This window comes from Equus asinus, chromosome 2 (genome assembly GCF_041296235.1).
Source record: "Equus asinus isolate D_3611 breed Donkey chromosome 2, EquAss-T2T_v2, whole genome shotgun sequence".
Lineage (NCBI taxonomy): Eukaryota > Metazoa > Chordata > Mammalia > Perissodactyla > Equidae > Equus > Equus asinus.
In genome coordinates this window covers 156,070,965-156,092,076 of record NC_091791.1, presented here as the reverse complement: position 1 = coordinate 156,092,076, position 21,112 = coordinate 156,070,965, and positions in this window count along the sequence as shown.

Sequence of the window (21,112 nt, the reverse complement as noted above, 5' to 3'; positions counted from 1 at the left end):
TTCCTCCCTCTCTCTCTTTTTCTCTTTCTCTCTCTCTCTCTCCCTCTCTGTTGGAGACACACATTTGCAGACCTGAAGAGTCGCTTTACCTTTCCTAGAATTATGTAACCAGCTACAGTTTCCAGATCTACCAAAGCAACTTCTTATCAAATGCCTTATCTCTGTGTTTGTCTTCCACATAAAACATAAGTCACTCTCAGGACCAAACGATTTAGGTTAAACTTTTGTCTGTACCGCATTTTCCTCCTCCAGGACCAAGCTTCGCGTCTCCCCCGAGCCCGTGTCAGTCTAGGCCTCTTTGCCCGGCCCTGGTCAGCCCCGGGTCAACTTTGCAGTCAGCTCAGAGCTCTTGTGTAGATAAGGAAGGAAAAATTGACAAGCAAGGGTGGGAACTGGCGTCAACAGTCCACTGGATGTTACTAAGAAATCAGACAATGGGAGAAACTGAGATCTTATTCTTAGGTGAGCCTGGTTTTATCACTTCTCAGTTTAAGCAGCTGGTTGCTGTGCAGATTATTGATGGGAATACCTGTCATTCTACCATTGTGTCTTAACACTTTACAGTTTAAAGTTTTTTCAATCTTAAAGATGATACCCTTAAAAGTGACAGATAAAAACTAGACTATTGGTGGTGAACACAATGCAGTCTATATAGAAACATATATAATAATGTACACTTGAAATTTATACAATGTTATAAGCCAATATGACCTCAATGAAATAATTTTTTTTCTTCTCCCCAAAGCCCCCCAATACATAGTTGTGTATTCTAGTTGTGAGTGCCTCTGGTTGTGCTACGTGGAATGCTGCCTCAGCATGGCCTGATGAGTGGTGCCATGTCTGCACCCAGGATCCAAATCGGTGAAACCCTGGACCACCGAAGCGGAGCCTGTGAACTTAACCACTCAGCCATGGGGGTGGCCCCTCAATAAAATAATTTTTTTTAAAAAAATGCAATAGGGTAGCCTGCCCCATAGCATAGCAGTTAAGATGGCACGCTCTGCTTCAGCGGCCCAGGGTTTGCCAGTTCGGTTACTGGGTGCAGACCTAGCACCACTTCTCAAGCCGTGCTGTGGCAGGCATCGCACATATAAAATAGAGAAAGTTGGGCACAGATGATAGCTCAGGGCCAGTCTTCCTCAGCAAAAAGAGGAAGATTGGCGGCAGATGTTAGCTCAGCCTAATCTTCCTCAAAAAAAAATGCAGTATGTCCTAGAAAGGACCACATTTTACGGTTTCATTAGATTGTAATTCAATGTTTAAGACTCGGAAAGGTCTGATACTGAGATAAGTAGGGCAAGAAACAAATTGTGTTTACTTCCCGTTTTTCTACCAGCTGTGGTCAAAATTATGCCACAGTTCATTGCGAGAACTTGGTTGAATTGCTTAACTGCACTGAACTCAATTTGGCCCTCTTTCAAAAACAGACTTCAGTCTCTTTCCAATGTCACGCAATCAACAAACCTGTTCACTGTACACATATAAAGTACCAAAGTAATTTCAGAAAATATAAAACATGACATTCACCTTAATCTTTGAAAGTCACGTAGCACAAGGAGTACAGTGGCCATCCAAGTGCCATAAAAAACAGTGAAAGGCAGAGATTATATTTATAGCAGAAGAGATGAACGTGAATTGGAGAAGAAAATATTCTTCATATAGCATTTTAATTAAATATTCCAATTTTACAGGTAACTAATGAACATATTCTTAAATGCAGAAAACATATGGGATAATGTGGCACAGTTCATACACTTAGAGCCAGGCAGTCTTGAGGTCAAAGTTCAGCACAAACCTGCTGGCCATGTGACCTTGGGCAAGTCAGTTTATTCAGTGGCTCAGTTTCTTTACCTGTCAAATGGGAACTAAATTAGCTTTTGGCAAGTCACAGGTGCTCTACAAACAGTAGTAACACCTCTGAGAATAAAACGTGTTGCTCTTCTGAGAGTGGCTAGAATGCATCCGTGGCAGGAGAGAGAGGAAGCAAATATTCTCAAACACAGCCACGTGATGAATCCATTCCTTCACCCACCCTTTAATCAATTGCTTACCAAGCATTTATTAAAACCTACTATGTAATAGGAATCATGCTAGAGTTTGAGTGTTCCTCTTTAAGTAAGGGAGCAGGACATGTACACAGATAATCGCATGCAATGAGTTAAATGCCAGACGAGAGGGAGTCAGGGCTCCTGCAGAAGAGGTAGTGTAAGGGTTGACCTGTGAATGTTGGACTGGAGTTGGCAAGGGGGTCACAGAGATGAATTACAACCCAAGGATAGGGAATGGCCAGTGCAAAGGCATGGCTGTGAAAGAGCGTGGAGACTGTCATGGTCTTCTTCACATTTGTAGGTCCAGGACTGAATACATTGTCTGGTGCATAACGGGTATGCATGTGATTGAGAAGAGAAGGAAAGGAAGGTTGTTCCAGCCGTGAGGATGAGGTAGACCAGCGCTGGCTGATACACAGCAGTGGTGTGGAGGGAGCGCTGGTCATGGAATCCAGGTGTCTTCTCCATGATCCTCATTTAGCCACTAGCTGCTTGTGTGACCTTGAGAAAGTCACCTCCGTATTTTTCAATTCCAGTTTCCTCAGCTCTAAAAGCAGGGAACTGAACCCACTGGTCTCTGAGATCTCTTCCAGTTCTGTTCTATTTAAGAAGCATTTGTTAACTCTCTACTTGGTGCTGGGTACCATACAGCAGTGCCCCCTTACCTGCAGAGGATCCCCCCAGCAGGTGCCTGAAACTGCAGGTAGTACCAAACCCAACATATACTATGTTTTTTCCTGTACATACATACCTATGATTAAGTCTGATTTATAAATTAGTCACAGTAAGAGATTAACAACAATAACTAAAATGAAATAGAACAATTCTAACAATATACTTTAATAAAAGTTACCACAGATCTTAACAACCTCAGCATATGACTTTTTCTTTCCTTATTAAGTCAAGAACTTTCACCTTTTCAGTCACAGGAAGCACTTTATGGCTTCTCTTTGGCGTGTTGGAATTGCCGGCATCGCGGCTCTTGCACTTGGGGCCATTGTTAAGTAAAATAAGAGTTACTTGAACACAAGCACTGAGATACTGGGACAGTTGATCTAATAACCCAGACGGCTACTGAGGGACTAACAGGCAGGTAGCATGTACAGTGTGGATATGACGGACAAAGGGACGATTCACGTCTAGGGCGAGAGGGACAGAGCAGGACAGCTCAAGATTTTGTCACGCTACTCAGAATGGTGGCTTGCAATTTAAAACTTATAAATTATTTCTGGAATTTTCCATTTAATATTTTTGGACCAGGGTTGACTATGGGAAACCGAAACCGCAGAAAGTGAAAGCATGGATTAGGGGGAGCCTCCCGTACTATCATTGGGGATCCAAAGATGACTAAGATATTATGCTGGCTTTTCTCCATTTGCTGCTCCCACATCCTCAGATCCACCTTGGCCCTTTTCTGCCCTACTCTGTACTCCAGGAGCACAGCTCCCACTGCACCAGCCAGGTGCCCTTGCCTTCTGCTTGTCATAACTTTCACACAATGGGAGCACTTGTGGGAGATTGGAAAGGGCAGGAGAGAGAGGTAAGGGTCTTTCTCCTCCTGCTCCCTCCTTGCTTCAGCTCTGCGGGCTGACTATGATCACTCTTCTTCAGAATTACAGCCCCTGCCTGGCAGCCCATCTTCCACGGCTCCCACATGCTCTGAGATTCAGTAACACTATTTCCCCCTTGATCTTCTGGGCTCAGATACACCCACAGCTTCTCACATTTGCTAGTGTCTGAGTACCTCAACTTCCTTTAAACCTGCCCTTGAACATTCTGCATAGTCTCTTCAGTAAAATCTCTTCCGTTAAACCATATGAATGGAATTCTACTTGTAGTGGGCTCCTAACTGATACAAAGCTAAGCATGCAATTGAGGAGGCAGAATTACCACTGTTATTTTGTCCCAAATATAAAATACACAGGAAAATGAAGGAGGCCAGTGCTGAAAGACTGAAGAAGAAAGATCCGAGGGGAGTTGTTTTGTCTGTGGCAAATTATGCTCAGAGACAGAAATGGTCTTTGCCAATAATTTATTTAATACAGGTTCACTGCAGGAATTATAATTTATGATAATATTTCACAAGCCAATAGCATACAGGATAATGTCTCCTTATAAGCCAAATAAGAAATAACATACTCCAAACCAATGATAGATTAATTACACCATTATACCATGCAAAGTGGAGATAAAAAAATAAAGTCCAAATTTAGTTGAGGTGTACCTTTCTACAAGTTGGTTCTTGGTAGAGTCAGTCCTTCCAACTAAAAGCTGGGTATCAGCTGCCAGCTCAGGTCCCTCACTGCTGGGGCACGTAGCTAGTGGGCAATGGCACTGGTGTTGGCCAGCAAGGTAGGCTGCTCCAAAGTTATCACTCCAGGGACCATTACACAGCTTGCACCACTGCCTACACCTATAAGGAGCAGCATCACCAAGGCAGAAACAGATGGTTCCTTCTCTCCCTGAGACCGCTGCGTGGTTTAATACCACTGTTAACCAAGATTAGCTTGGCCACAGCTGGAGCAGGTGTCTCAAGATCTTTGGAAAACTATTTAGATCGGCAAAGAGTAGCCTTGCCCAGACCGAACACTCTCAAGTTACTGGTCAAACCTCTTGGTTTTAAGTTTAAAAGTCTGTCACGTGATGAACACCACTGCCATTACTATGCTGCCAACAATGTAAGAGTCCTCTCCACTCCAGGTGCGAGATTTGAATAAGAAAGTCCTAGTAGCTAACTTCAAAACAATTTCATCAAAACAAGTTCAAATCACAAACAACTTTGTCCCAAACAAACTCAAAACATGGATTTGAAATCATAACACGTCAGTACACAACATGAGTGTTTGTGGAGACAGAGTCCCAGGATTTGGATGTAAGAACTAATGGTGGACACAGACATGGAAGAATGGACCAGAGGGAGGTGTCAGTGGTGGTACTGCTGCTACTATTGTTATATCAAGAACAATATTCCAGATGTACAGCCCAAAGAGAAGTAAAATCTGTCATCCTAGAAAAAAGAGCAGCCCGTAATTGAACGTGAGCTATGAGAGAACAGGTATCTTTTCAGCTGGGAATTTGAACAATTAGTTTTTTGCTGTTTTATGTAAGTTGATAATTTTCAGTGTATCAGCTAAGTGTGCAATTTAGAAACTTGAAATACATGCAAGCTCTGTACAAAAAGAGAAATTCTTTATTTGGAACAAACAGCTAGCTGGGTTCCAAAGATTAACAAAACCAATAACTTATACACCAAAATCAAGGAAATTCTTTCACAACTCCTAGATACTTAACATCATGATTCCACAGGCTGGGGCAGCTCCTAACATTCTCCACTGCCACTTACGCTGTCACAGAGAAGACAACAGCTTCCTTTGTGGTCTTGGTAGGGCAGATGTTCTACTGCCATGCTGTTGATATGACCAAGTTACGAGTAGGGTAGGAAAATGGACACTGCGTCACAGAACCAGCTATAGCCAGAAGCTAGCACGCAAGGAGAGCCCAGCAATGTAGAAGTTAGGCCTCTGTTCTGTGTCATATTAGACAGATCAGCTCCAAGACCTTAGGCTCTGTGACCTTTCCTCACCAGCACAGAATGCAAAATCTTATCAGAAATCCATTCACTCAAGTAAAATCACAGGTCAAGGCAGAATCAAGATGTTGTACAGTGGAAATACTTTGCACCAAAACCCCTTGATTTGAGATCTTGGGCAGGTTACTTAATCACTCTGAGCCTCAGTTCCTTCATCCATAAATCAGAATTAGCAATGCTTACTTCATGAGCTTATTGAGGGGATTAAATGAAATCATGTAGGCAAAAAACCAAGTCCAGGGTGTACCATGGACATAGCCTGCAATATGGCAGCCAGCCGTTGTTCTGCTGGTATTATTCCAATGTACTGGCCTCAGACAACCTCTTAGAGGCCTGGTTTGGGCTACACCCAAGAGGTTTGAGATGGCCCTCTTCATTTTCAATCCAGGTATCTCCAACCCTCAGAAGACTTCAAGGAATATTTTGAGGGAGCTACAAAGTTGCAACTGCCCCAAAATCACCTCCCACTCAGTCTAGCAAGTCAGCAGACCTGCTACTTATCCAGCTTGAAATTTCCATCACTAGAGTCATTCTTTGGGGTTACCATATACAGATGAGCAGTGACTAGACATCTTACACTGTTTTTATTAGCTAACTATCTATCTGTCTGTCTACCTATCTCTATCTCTCTGTCTGTCACGTGTACACACACATACATACACAAGCACCAGCCAGCTATCTGTTTGCACAGAAATGAACGAATTGTATTGACTCAACCACAAATTCCATTTTCTCCAACCGTCATTGGGCCCTTGATGTTGTCGCCAGTGCTTTCACCCTAACCAGTTCTCAGCACCTTACTCAGCACCCATCTCACCATTAGCCAACTACCACAATTCTTAGCTCACTGCGGCTGAATCCACACTATGAACTCTCCCAACTCTCTCCCCTTCCACTTAGAATTCAGGAAGCTCCCACCTGCTGCCTCTAGTTTTTTGTCCCCTAACATAGCAGAAAGTAGGAGCCTAAGGGAAGCAGGACCACACGACAGGAAAGAAGAAGAAGAAAACTTCTCCAGGCTCATAAAGGAAAGTTCTAGCGCTTTAGGATGAAATTAAACTGATGAAGTGGTTTGAACTGCCATTTTCTTTTTTTTTTTTCTGACTGGCACCTGGGCTAACAACTGTTGCCAATCTTTTTTTTTTTTTTTTTTCCTGCTTTATCTCCCCAACCCCCCCGCCCCGTACACAGTTGTATATCTTAGCTGCAGGTCCTTCTAGTTGTGGCATGTGGGACGCCGCCTCAACATGGCCTGACGAGCAGTGCCATGTCCGCGCCCAGGATCCGAACCCTGGGCCAACACAGCAGAGCCCACGAACTTAACCACTCAGCCACGGAGCCGGCCCCAGAACGGCCATTTTCATAAGCTTAATGAATTGCCCACTCCAAAAAAAAAAAAAACACTACAGATTTAAATATCTGTATCATTTAAAATAGAAAGTGAAAAAATATTGTAGGAACTTGAAAGGTGAAAGGAGACACTTTTGTCAATGATACACACCGTATCCTCACCATGAGGGTTACCTCTTTAACCTGTCCATAAGTTGACCTTACCACATGAAGAGTATTAACAGCATAGACTCCAAACCCATCATCCTGTAGCTCATGCTAAAAATTATAAAATGCTAGCCTGGTTGGAATTTGAAAGCAGTCGATATTAGAGTCACTATTCCTTGAGTCTAACATCTGTGACTTATTTGTCTTTAGCAGCAGTGCTGGCCTGGTATATAATAGATACTCAAGCAACGCTTGTTAAGTGAATGTTCTGGCAGAGGTAAAGCTGAGCCTGCCCAGGTGTCCTGGAGACCCTCAGTCTCCTCCCTTGAGCCACGTGTGCCATGAAGATCCACTGACCTCGATGTAATCAATTTTACATAAGAACACGCAAGCGGTCTCTTGTTCTAGGTGTGGAATCAGACCTATGTCCCACCCCAAAGTAGCAGGGGAGAATCAGAGACCCTAAGCAAGGTGTGAGGTCCCAGACCGCTGAGCTGAGCCCACTATTCTCTTGGTATGGTGACAAGGGCAGTGAAGGCTCCTCAGCTGTGGGGAATAGCAACAGTTATTCCACTTCTGAAACACCTCATATCAAAACCACATGCCTTTAAGGTGAACAGCCATGGACACAGTCTCCTTTGGGGGAAAAAAGAAAAAAGTCCCTTTAAAACTAAAGCCCCAGCAGACTTCCAGATGCACTCAGCAATGAACAAATTATTGCAGGCGCAGCCTTTCAGGCCAGAAGTTTTGCCTTCACTCCCACAATACCCTCTTTCCAAGCTGAAACAAAATTATTTTAAAACGTCTGTGTTCCCTTAAACAATAGGTATCACTACAGGGATAAAAAGTTGACCACATCTGCATGCAAAGCAATAAGAAATACGAATTCAGTAGGCAGAACTTGTGCTTTCTCCCATTGCTTTCATCTCCAAGAATCTGAACAAATAAAATGGTTACCCTGACCTTTGATCTGCAAAGATTAACAATTGGAAACCAGGAGTGATATTATTTTCTCATGATAAATGCAGAAGATTGTTGGCAACATCTTTTTAATTCCTTGCACTAACTGCTGTGCCAGTAACACAACAGGCATCCAATAAAAAGTTGTTGATTAAACAAATTCATTCTTTTCCACAACTTTGTGTGGCAGGGTCCATCTATGGCAATGGTTAAAGCCTCTCCGCTTCCAGCTCATCCTCTATTTTGTAAAGTCATTTCTCCATAGAATCTTTTCCACAACTTGTGCTACTTTCTGATGAATGAGGAAATTAAGGCTGGGAGAGAAGGTTCAAGACCATGGGTCAATCCAGAGGCAGAGTGGGGAGTTCCGTGAAGAACTTAGGCCACAAATCCACTTGTCTCTGCCCTGGGCATGGTTCTAGAAGCACTGGCTCATCACCCCAGCTGTGCCCTCCATAGTCCCATAGTACTGCAGCCCTCAGGAGTGGGAACCCTAACGAACAGAGACAGTGACAGCGACTCAGAGGACCCATGAGTTCTTCTGGGCCCAAGGATCTCAAGGAAGAAAATATTCGAAATCAATGTAACAATTAACCTGCTGACTATTTTCATATCTTCTTCCTAACACCTCCTAGGGCCAAAGTGGAGAATATCAACATTTGAGATTGGAAAAGAGACTGGATGGCTAATTTGGGGGACAATTTGAGCCCCCTAACTTTATAAGCATTCCTCAAAGCTCAGGAGAAGAAAAATTTTTTAAAGAAATTTTTTTTTTTTTTGAGGAAGATCAGCCCTGAGCTAACATCTGCTGCTAATCCTCCTCTTTTGCTGAGGAAGACTGGCCCTGAGCTAACATCTGTGCCCATCTTCCTCTACTTTATATGTGGGACGCCTACCACAGCATGACTTGCCAAGCAGTGCCAAGTCGGCACTCAGGATCCAAACTGGAGAACCCCGGGCCACCGAAGAGGAACGTGTGAACTTAACCGTTGCGCCACCAGGCCGGGCCCTAAAAAAGAAATATTTTAAGTAGATATTTTCCAGTCCGCTAAATGTTCTAATGCAAATTCAGCACCTCTTTAAAGTCTCCCAGTAACCTTTTTAATTTTTAATGACAAGGATGTCTTCAATGTTTAGTTTTTGGTGTCTCTCCTTAACCAGTAATATAGTTAGTGCCTCCTAAATTTTTCTGAGTTGTTTTTCTAAAACTTAACTGTGCTGCTTTTAAACATAGAAAATATTCTTCCTTTATTTATGCATTTATTCAGTAAATATTTATTTGGCACCTGCAGTATGCAAGTCACTGAGCCAGGCATCATGGAACATGTAAGGATAAGACATAATCTGCTGTGAAAATTAGAAGGGAGTACATCTGTCATCATCCATCCTGGAAAAACAGAAACCATTTTTATTTCAAATAAAAGGAATTGAATATATGGGAACAGGTGATGGAAAAACAAGAAGTCCATCATGGGGTGGTGAAGCAATCCAGAAATAAACAATAGCAGGTTCTGCCGCCATCCCTAGGCAGGAAGAATAAGGAGGCCGTGTTTCCAGAACCCAACGGCAGGGGCCACCCATCAGAAGCTAGAACTCAGGTGGGAGTTGGAGCCTCAAAGGAGATACAGCTCTCCTGGAGACACCACCCAAGGCAGAGGCAGTGGGGAGAAGATCCTGGTTTCTGATGCCGGTACCTCCCAGTATGAAACCCACCCAGTATGAAACCAGTTGACACAGGAGTATGGGCTGCACAGCCCACAGGTTCAGCCTCTGTGATACAGGGAAGAGCAGGGAAAAGTAAGGAATTGATCTTAGAGCAAGCAGACCCTACACAGCACACTTCGACACCTGTGTCACAGCCAAATGCAGATTAGCAATATCACAGGGAAAGCAAAAGAAATGTTCAATAACCTTACAGTAATTGCCTTAACAGAGTTACAAACAAAAAACTCATGAAAATTTAGAGAAAAGAGATATTTAGAATTGGTGATGCTTTATGAAAGAGGCAGCACTTTGGAAATTTGAGGGAAATGGATAGAATTTTGAAAGTTAGAGGAGGTATAGAAAGGATTCTACTTTGCAAAAGCGTAAAAGACAGGTAAATATTCTGGAATCATATCCTGGGACAAATTAAAGATGAACAAAAGTGCCAAGTTAAGGAATGAGATTCTTTCCTCATAGATGAGAAGGAGTCACTGAAGTTTTTGGGTAGGGAAGTGATAAAATCAGGGCTGTGCTTTAGGGATTATTTTTGCAGCAGCACATAAAGTCCACCGGGAATGGAGATGTCAGTTAAGAAATAATAAAGCCTTGAGCAAAGAGATGGCCATGGGACTCCATGGAGCCTTCTCCAATTAGTTGAGCATCAACCATTTGGAGGTACTGGGGAAACAACTGGAAATGTGAGCCGCCTCAGAGCTCAGAAAGGATATCCAGATTGTGTCCATACTTTGGGGTACCATATGCAAAGTAATAGAAGTTTAAAGCCTGAAGATGGGTAAAATCATGCAGACAGAACAAGAGAAGAGAAATGTGTTTCAGAAAGCCTTGTGCATAGAGGAAGAGGAGCTTAAGACGAGAAAGGGAGAGGCAGGAGAAGGAGGAGAGCGCAGCACTCAGTCAAAGAGTTTCAGAGAGGAGTGAGTAAGCAATTACGCAAAATGCAGCAGAAAAGTCAAGGAGAATGAATACTGAAAAAGAGTGGTGGGATTTTTAATTTAATGGAGAATTTCAGGAAGTATCCAGAACTGAATTTGAAATCAAAAGATTTTGGCTCAAGACATATATAAAATAATTTCTCTCTACATCATACTTTCTACTTAGGTGTTATTCCTGCTCCCTCATCATTTTGGTACATAGGCAGTTCGCTGTGTCCTCTTTGGCTCTTCTCTCCAGTGTGATCTTTCAGTTCCATACCCTCTGCTAAATGCTTCATACTCTTGGTATTTCCAAAGAGGGCACATTGTCATGTCACAACGCCCAACAGAAGTCCAGTCATCTACGGCCGGGAAGAGTGCTGTCACACCATTCATAATCTGACTTTCTAAGGACTTGCCTATTAACGTGCATTTAGAAGGGATTGTTGCATAATCAACAAAGACTGCCTGTCAAGTATGACTAGCATCTAACTTTTCAAGTAAAGGCTCAACAAAACTTAGAGAGCATGATTTTGTAATAGGCTTCATTAGCACGGTTTCAATTTTTTTTTTTTCCTATCAATTCTATACGAAGTACTGAAGAAGAGGAAATACAGGTTAGAATGACAGCTGTTTATGAACTACAGTTGTGCGTTGCTTAACGACGGGGATACATTCTGAGAAATGTGTCATTAGTTGATTTCACCATTGTGTGAACATCACAGAGTGTACTTCCACAAACCTAGATGGTGTAGACAACTACACACCTAGACTATATGGTACTAGTCTTATGGGACTACCATTGTATATGTGGTCCATCATTGACCGACACATCGTTATGTGGCAGGTGACTGTAGTATAGTGCCCTTTCCAGAAACTCAAGTATTTTAGGGAAGGTATAATCCAAAGAACTAAGTTTAAACCACTTAGACTGTAATTCAAAACCCTACGCAATCTGGTAAGAGTCTACTTCTCCAGCGTGCTTTCTCTCTAACTATTCAGTCAATAATTCAACAAACGTTTTTCAAGCACTTACTCTGTTCCAGGCATTGTTCCAATCATTACACCAAACACCCTCCAGCCAGGCCTTTTCCATTTAAACCTTACTGCCACCGCTTTGTCACCAGGCTCCTCTCATCAGGATTGCCTCTGCACACATCGAACTCCCTCTATCAAAGGCAGCATACCTGGTAGAAAGGAGCAGGGGCTTTGCAATCTGACTGCTCTCGATTCAAATCCAGCTGCACCACTAACCGGCTGTGCAACCGTGGGCAAGTTTCTTAAACTCTTTGTGCCTCAGTTTCCTCCTCTCTCTTCCTTATAGTGTTCTCGTGATGATTAAACACGTGTAAAAAGCACTTAAGAGAGTATGTAAAGGTCTTTAGAATCATACCAGGAATTTGCTAAGTGTTCAATAAATGTTAAAAAGTTGTAGTAGAAGTATTTTCATGCCTGGCTGAAGATGTACCTCCTTCGTAATAATTTCCATGATAATCCCAGCTCGTGATCCAGACTCACATGGTTCTTATCATATGCAGTCTCCCATATGTCTCATATCTTTAAATAGATTAAATTCCCCTTGGAGGCAGACTGTTACACATTTTTAAAATTCCCCAGCACACACAAGCATATGCACCACAGTGCCTAATGGTAAAGGTAAGTGATATATGGTTGCGTGTGTGTGTGTGTGTGTATGCACAATACATACATATATACATATATATGTGTAATATGTGTAATGTGTGTAGATTAATTCCGTGGACCCTAAGGAGAATCTACGGAGGATGACAAACTTTAGTCTTTCATCACCAGGAAACATCAAGGTTTGTAGCTACCAAAACGGGAGGAAGGTGACTGTAGAATCTCTTTTTCAATGGACCTTGAATAGTATTTCTTCTTCTTACTCATCTGGGTTGGCTTAGATTCATTCCTGCTAGAGGCTAGGGGATGAACTAAATATTTATAATTCCATCATTTCACCCCATCATAACACCTCCAGATCATCATGCCTCCCAAACGAGCTTTGTTAAGCGCAGTCTAGCTGGAAGCCAGGCCAAGACCCTGTATCCCTGAACTTCACCCAAGGCTTGTGGCCAGGGCTGGCGTGTTTCTGGTAAGACAAAGAGCCATCCGCTGATGCTTTGTCCATGCAAAGAAGTGATTACAGCTGCTTCAGAGGTAATCAGCAAGGAATGTCAGGAGGAAATGGCCTAAGGGAGCAGAAATGCTTTGCTCTCTTGGATGGTAGTTTCGTAAGCCAATGGACAAATGACAAGCTGGAAATAGCACACGTCTCGCGTATTAGTGATAGTACTGGGAAATGGCTTTAGTCTGCAGGCTGGACCACACATCTGCCACCCCTTGCTTGAGAGGAACCAGTGCTTGAAACAGATAAGTTTCCCAGCATGACTAACTTATTGAGTGACTGTCTTTTTGCCTGCTTTCCCCCTCATGCTGACGGGAAATGAGGCGTCAGTGAACGCAAAGACTTGAGGAATCCCTGCTTATCTGAGGCACATTCTCCCTAGGGCAAGTCCTCTGGAGCAGAGGTGGGCACTGCCCTCAGCCTGGTGGGCTCACCCTCGCTTCTGCATCTTCAGAACTACCAGGTATAGACCTAACACCTCCGTCCGCTTGCGGGTCTGTGTGAACTCCAACACCGGACCAACAATAAAAATTAAAGTGCATAATTTTATGAATTACGTTTTTCATTTTAATAAATGGAACTGTTTCAAGGTTAGTCCCGCAGCATAGTCACATTCACCCACTTTCATGTCTATTTGTCACTGTCACCCAAGTTTTGTTCTGTAGAACAGTAGTTCTATGAATTATTAATAGGACATCCCTGAAAGGAAGGGTTCAGAAGTCAAATGAGTTTGGGAAACTCATTTGAGGATGCCTCCTTCAGGATGAGAAAGGAGAGGAATGACAGTTGCAGTCCAGTGATTGCACGGACCCTGGGCTCACCCTTAGGAGTGGGCAGCACGCATAAAGCCCATCAGCGAAATGTGTCAGGGAGACTCAGAGAAGGACCCTCCTTTTTGGTGACTTTGGGTGGCCTACAGGAACAACTACCAACCCTCCATGTTAAAATGCATTTCCATTGCCCTATGAAACAAGTCTAAAAAGACAAGTCTTAACACTCTTATTTCCCAAGAAGATTCCAGGAATATGGATCTCTCTAAAAGGCAATCTTAAAAGGTTAAAAGTTGCCTGCAAAAGCCTTGCAAAGAGTAGCAGCAGATTCAATATGGATGATTCAAGACCATAACCTACCCTCCTCTTGTTCTAGGATGTAGCTTTTAAGCGACAAGTCAGTCATTAGATTCATTGATTCCGGACACAACTTCGTCCCTTCAGTTGAGTAATAATCCTGAGGCATAAAGAATTCATTATCCAGCGAAAGTGCTGACTCTGGAACTGGAAGTTCTGGAACGTGCTTCCTTCCTGTTACCTCTTTAATTATCATTTTAATAACAATCCAGTAGTCGGCCAAACTCCTCTGCTCAGGCAGGCCCAGAAATGCACTGAGGGGCTGGGGGAGAAGATGACTTTCTCCCAAAGTGAACAATGCTCCACGGCTCTGCGTCCTTATCACACCCCAACACGCTCTAACATTGTGAACAAAATTCACCCCAATATTTAAGTCACTTTCTGGGCATCCATGAAGCTTGGGGCAGGAGAGGGACCCTTTCAGCCAGAGGGAACTGTCAGGTGGATGGTTGCCACAGCACCTGTGGGCCTGCGCTAACTCACTTGATTAGTTTAACCAGAGAATTGGGCTGGAAGTTGCAAGAGTCAAGTTACAGTCCTGGTTCTGCTACTAACCAGCTGTGACAACGGCAATTTCCTTCACTTCTTGGTGCTTCCACTTTCTAACCTGTAAAATGAGGAGGTTTGTACCAGATGATCTCAGGGACTCTTTTGGCTCCACTTCTAGTTACTAGACGATGGCTCTGTGCAAAGAGGAACCGTATCTTTCCTGTTGACTACCGTAATTCTAGGACTGAATATAGTTTCTAGAACATAACAGATGCTGAGTGGGTACTTTTTGAATGTATGAACACTCAAATAAATAAAATCCTGGGTTCAATATAAAATAGGGAAGCTGATTCATATAATTCAGGACAAATGCCCCTCTTTCCCTCAATGACTAAAATCCCTTTCATTTTTGATGCAATTTTTTAGATAGTATCCCAAATTGCCCCCTTCAAGATTTACTTAGCTGGTGCATTGAATATCATTGTCACCTGCCAGAGGTAACATAAATCCTCCAACAAGCACTTTTAGAAACAATCTATGAATAATCTAGTGTTTCAGACTTATAGACTGACGACAACATAAGTCACTGTGTGGAAAAGACCATTGAGATAGACAGTGATGACTTATGATTAGAGGTTCAGATCGTCAAGAACCATTCTGCAAAAAAAACCTGTTACACATCGGTTCTCAGCAAGATAAAAATAGACAGGACTGGCCCAAGGAAAATTGTAAAGGTCAGGCATTTTTTCTCTATTTCCAAGTCCCCTTTCTAACCCCTTCTCTGAATTCAACAAAAGACTCATCATTTACCGGTTTTGCAAGTGTAAGCCTTTAATCTCTTATTGTGCAATTAAACACATATGTCAAAAGAATTTGGGACAATAGAAAACAAATGGGGAGATCTTTGGCGGGAGGGTTTCATGGAAGGTAGGGAGGTCTTCATCCCTCTCAAACTCCACTACACCTAAAACTGATCTTAAACCTAAGCCTCCTGTAGGAACTTTTCTGGAGCATGGCGGTCTGCGGGTTGAGGTGGAACGGGAGGTGGCGGAACACTTACTCAAAAGGAGCAAGGAGGTCTCTGGCCCGTTCCCAACTTCCTGCCCCACATGCCCAGGGGCAGCATCCAGGGTACTCTGACTGAGCCCTCTCCCCTCTGAGGCCAGTAGATACAGGACAACCTCAGTGCCCTCAAAAGGAGTCATGGGCCACCTTGCTCCCCAGGCTACCTCAGTTTCTAGGGTTCTTGATCACCCAGTTCTTTGGGATTAATCCCAATCTGATACTGGGACTCTATTTTTCTGAACAAGATCCATGGACTGACCCACAATCTGAAAAAAAAGGAAGAGAATTTGAAATTAGACCTGCACCATCATTTTGAAGATACAAGACACAACAGGATACAAGACCAGGCAGCTGAAGCATTAGGTTGGGGAAAGCCCAGCACTGCCCAGGGGGCATCACGATCAAGAACAAAGGACCTTGCTGGAGAGGAAGATCTAGGATCTGAGTGGGATTATACACACAGCCATGAGGGTAACAACGAAGAAGGACATAGCTCCGGGGAAAATTGCTCAGAATGAGACCAATTCTTAGTACGAGTGAACTAAACTTTGGGAAAAGAAAAGTCATATGTTTCTTATAAAAGCCATACTCAATGTAATAATTGCAATACTAAATGTAACCGTGCATCCATGAGTGTGGGACCAATTACCATGCAAATACAACGGAAGTAATACATATCTTAATGTAATCAAATTTATTGTAGTTTGAGTGACAACGCTAAGCTGAACCACTTAGTCTTCTTAGCTTGTGCTTTGTGGTTGTCAAATTGTATCTAAAGCAATAAAAGACAACATTAGTTAAGAAACCTTGATATCGTTTGATTGTCTAATATTCAAGCCATATCTGCAGACATCATACGAAGCATGTGTTGCTTTATTTTAAATCTTTATTATTTTATGACTTGATACCATATGTTGATGTTATAAAATAAAATGCATTGTTTGAGAATTTTTGAGGGGTTACAATTGCCTCTGGAATGGGCAGTTACATAGGATTTAAGAAAACCAACCTTGTCGTCAGGTGAACCTGAGTGTGAATACCACCTAGGAAAAGTGTGAACTCACGCTGAGAGGTCACTTTACCTCCAGGTATCCATGTGCTCTTCTTTAAAACAGTCACAAGAATTGCTGTGACTCAATGTACCAACCAGTGGCATCACACAATGTACCATCAATGTACTAATCAGAGGGCTGAGGCTCATAGAATTTCAGAGTTGAGTGAGGTCTTTAAACTATCCAGTTCAACCATCTAATCATAGTTGTACAGATCATCCCTCCTTATGCTGACTTTAAAAAAATCAAAACTTGGATGATAATGCTAAGGGAAGCTTAAATGTGTAACCAGGATACAAGATGTGAGAGTGTTTAGAAGACTAAAAAAAAGAATGTTTAAGCCACTTAACCTACACTGGTCCAACCATATGGAGACCAGTCCTGTTTCTGAAGACCTTAGTCTACCTAGGAACTCTTTGAATTTGTACAAAGGTAAGCAGTATACTTATTAATGTTGGTAAACTGTATCTTAGAGTTATTATTTTTCTTTTTTTTTCCAGTCCTATTTATTACCACAGCTAGTGATTTCAACCCTTGATTATTGAACCCTAACTTGTGCCGGGCACAGGACTTAAAGGTATGCATATATCATCAACTTCTGACGTGATTACTATTATTTTTCCCCATTTTACATATGATGAAAATGAGGTTCAGAGAGGCTAGGTAATATACCCAAGATCGCAAAGCAAGTAAGAGATTTCAGACAAAGGCAAACCGATGCAATGTTATTTTTGCAGAACAGTGGGGTTATGGTATTAGTTCTATATGGCTGTATGGACTCTTATTCCCATAAACAAAATTTGAATCATTAGCCTCCTTTGAAATAAAATTAGCACTCCACTAACTTACTCTATGACAAATGCTATTTGCTAACATATCTGGAAGAAAAATAACTAAAGGTCACTATAAGCAATAAAAAGTATCTAAATAGTAGTAGATATAATGATGATGATGATGATGATATGATAGTAAGAGAAATAAGAAAAAGTAAGGAAGAGCTCGAGTTTCCTTAGACTTTTTCCAGATGATTTTGTGGAATCTCCTTTACTTGAGCTCTTCCAAAAGAGATGGATAAATGTAAAATGTGGATATTCATCTCCCAAGAATGGCAGCTGGAATATTCCACTAGACAGTGAAATCTCACAGGCTATACAAACATAGGAGCCAACCATGCTCTCTAATGTGTTTCTCAATTTGGCAAGTGTATGGATGTTTCATGGATGTGGTCATCCAAAAGTCATTGTTAATAAGAGACCAGAATCCTGTGACTGTTACAGCTCTGGTAACAAATTTCCTTCAGGACAATAACTCTTGTTGTCTAGTTTACGGCAAATGATTGGTTTATGACTACTGAGTTTGTCCTGATAACAAGGTTAGATGTTTTCATATTGGCCTTGACGCAAACTCATACTTGAATAAGCAAGGGCCAGGACCTGAAGCTCCCTCAAGATTCTCCCAGCTTCACCAGATTCCTGGGTCGATGATGCAATTACAACACATTCATTTAATAAACACTGAATACGCGCTGATGATTTGCCTAGTACTGTGCTCTGTGCAGTGAGAGGTGCCAGTAAGTGAAGACATGGTCCTTGTCTAAAAGAAAATTAAACATCACAGCCTTGGAGCCACGTGTTACTTATTGCCCACCTTCCCTGGAGTCCCTTGGCCAAGAGGACCTTCCAAAGTCTCAGAGTGTCCTGGCTCTGATATTCACAGAAGGCAACCACATTCTCAAGTACCTTTCATTCACCACTTCTCCAACCCCAACCCATTTGTATTGGCTCCCATTCCAGTAGGTACAAAGCTACATCATTCAGAGTTTTCTCTGTGACTTATCCTTTCAAGTTGGTTGATCTAACTAAAAACACAACCCAGGTTTTCCCAGCAGGCTATAGGACAACTGGTATTTTTGCACATTTCTGAATAGGGAATGGAAAAAGCAGAAAGGGACAGCAGAATAGCTGGGTACCTTTGCTCGCATCTCAGCACCACAAAATGTTCCTTAGCCTGTTCATGGCCAGAATCTGGGACTCAAGGAAACACATCAGGCCTCCTCCTCCTCAGAACATTTGCATTGCTGTCCCCTCTGCCTGGGATGCTGTGACCTTCCTTCTCCCATTTCCTCCTCTCCTCCCACTAGAATGTAACCTCCATGACAACGGGAACTTCATGTGCTTTTTGTTTTCTGCTGATTGCCCAGTTCCTGGCACTTACGAATCACTTAATCAGTTCAGGGTGAGATAAAACCAAAAAATGTGTTAGACAATCAATTTGCTTTTAAACCTAGAGATCAAGTGTCTGAGCAGGGCAGTAAACACGTTTCTAAAAGCTGGCTCTGCTGACTAGATTATCCAGGGGTTTTCTTTTTTCATGGCATCTTGTGTCTTGCTTCCCACTAGCAGAGCCTCAGGAAGGATTTGGAGAGGGCTTCTTAAAGGCTAAGATTTGGACTCACATATCCAGGCTCAAGATCAGACTTGTGGTAAAACCACAGACGGGGACTGAGTGGCTGTTGACTCCACTACAATCCAAAGTTTGATCATAACATAGAAATGAGAGACTAAGGGAGAGCCAATTAGTAAGGATGCTCAATCTCTTTGACCACAACCTATTTTGAAAGTTAAATGTTCATGGAATCTTGCTTCCTCATTCTCAGTGACCTGGAGTACGCGTGATAGTGGCTCAACACAAGGTTGACATAAGGGAAGCCATATTGTAGAAAAGAAACTACAATTGTAACTTTAAATGACCTCTGACTAACTAGCCAAGACATGATCTGTAGATTTCGTGGCCCCTCCCAGCTGCTTTAAGATGATAACTTTTGTGCTTTTGAGTTCCTTAGGAATGTGATGACCCCCAGAGCCTATGCTGATAGCCATTATCAGTGACAACTGAAAGATCAGGGTATAGGGCAGCTGCTCCATTCTCTGACACATATCCAGTAAAACAAAGGACTATCCGGAACTGGGACCAGATGTCTGCCCTACCCAAAGACCAGCCACCTCCGCCACCTGGAGACCACTCTGTATATAACTGACCTGTAGTCTTTGTTCTGTGAGATGGTTCTTTTGGACATGAGGCGGCCATCTTCCCTCTTGCTAGCAAGCTGTAATAAAATCCTTTCTCTCCTACCACCTTGCCTCCTGACTATTAGCATGTCTTGCGGCGGGCAGACGAGCCCACTTGGTCAGTAACATGGGGAGGTTAAATGGTTTGCCCAACATCCTGCAGTGTAAAGTTAAAAGTACCAGGCTTAGAAAACACTAGGTTTCCATACTTCCTGCTTATGACCACTCTGAAACAGAGAACGCTGCAGAGGCACGCAGAGTAAGTTCAAGCCCTAGTGGTATAAGGCAGGAGGAAGGAATCACACACACACATGCACGCCCACCCCACCTACTATGGAATGGAGCTAGAGTTGCCCTTCTCAAGTTTTCTATAAAGATGGCGGAATATTCAGTTGGAAAGATAAGTGCATCTTTTTTACCCTTGCCAGCCTGAAACTATCAGTAGGGAGCCCTGAATAGACTAAATCTCTTGCTCTTTAATTTCCCATAGTGCCAAAACAGCCTGGATGATTACACAATGTTCTGTCTTTCACTTCCCTGAGACAGAAGTGTTCCTTAAGAAACCTGCTCCACCTGTAATCAAGAAACGATTTGAGGTTACTTTGATAATATTGTGTAGGGTCTCCCCTCAAAGGGCAAATTTCAGCCTTCAGCACTTCAAGACCAGAAGAATAAAACAAACAATAGATGGAAAAGACTTGGAAACAAGTGAGGGAAAGTAGACAGGATGATTTCTACCATCTTCTTTCTTTTTTTCTCTTCCTCTCAAGACTGTTAATATCTTATTACTAGCTCTCCTTCAATAATCCCCATCACCCTTTAGATATCTTCAGATTTCATTCTGATACACAAACTCAACAGCTTAATCCTTTACTTGATTTTGGTGGGCCTTTTACAACCAATTAAAATCAATACTTCTTACTGTGGTAGTTAAGGGGTCCCATAATCTGGTCTCTATTGTGGTGGTCCTTGAGGGGGGTCATTGTGCCCTCAAGGGACATTTGGAGACATTTTTGTTTGTTACAACTGGAGGCATGCTTCTTACTGGTTATCTAATGAATAGAGGCCAGGGACGCTGCTAAAAATCCAGCAATGCCCAAGACAGCGCCCTACAACAAAGAATTATCCAGCCCGGCATGTCAGTAGTGCTGAGGTTGAGAAAATCTGCTCTATAGTTTTCTCTCTACTCCTTTTTTTGCAGTCTTCTTTTTAATTGATGACGTGCAATTCCCAAGATATGGCTCGAGTGTTCAAATCCTAAAGCCCCCTGTGACATTGTGATTTAAAATAAGAAATGTATATTTGGTCTTCCTCCTGTTCCTCGCACAGAACACCTAAAACCCTTGGACTCTCCTAGGTGATGAGAATGATAAGGCGTTTTTGTTATGTTAATGAGGTGACTTTTGGAAAACACCTAAGGATGGGGGCTTGTTGC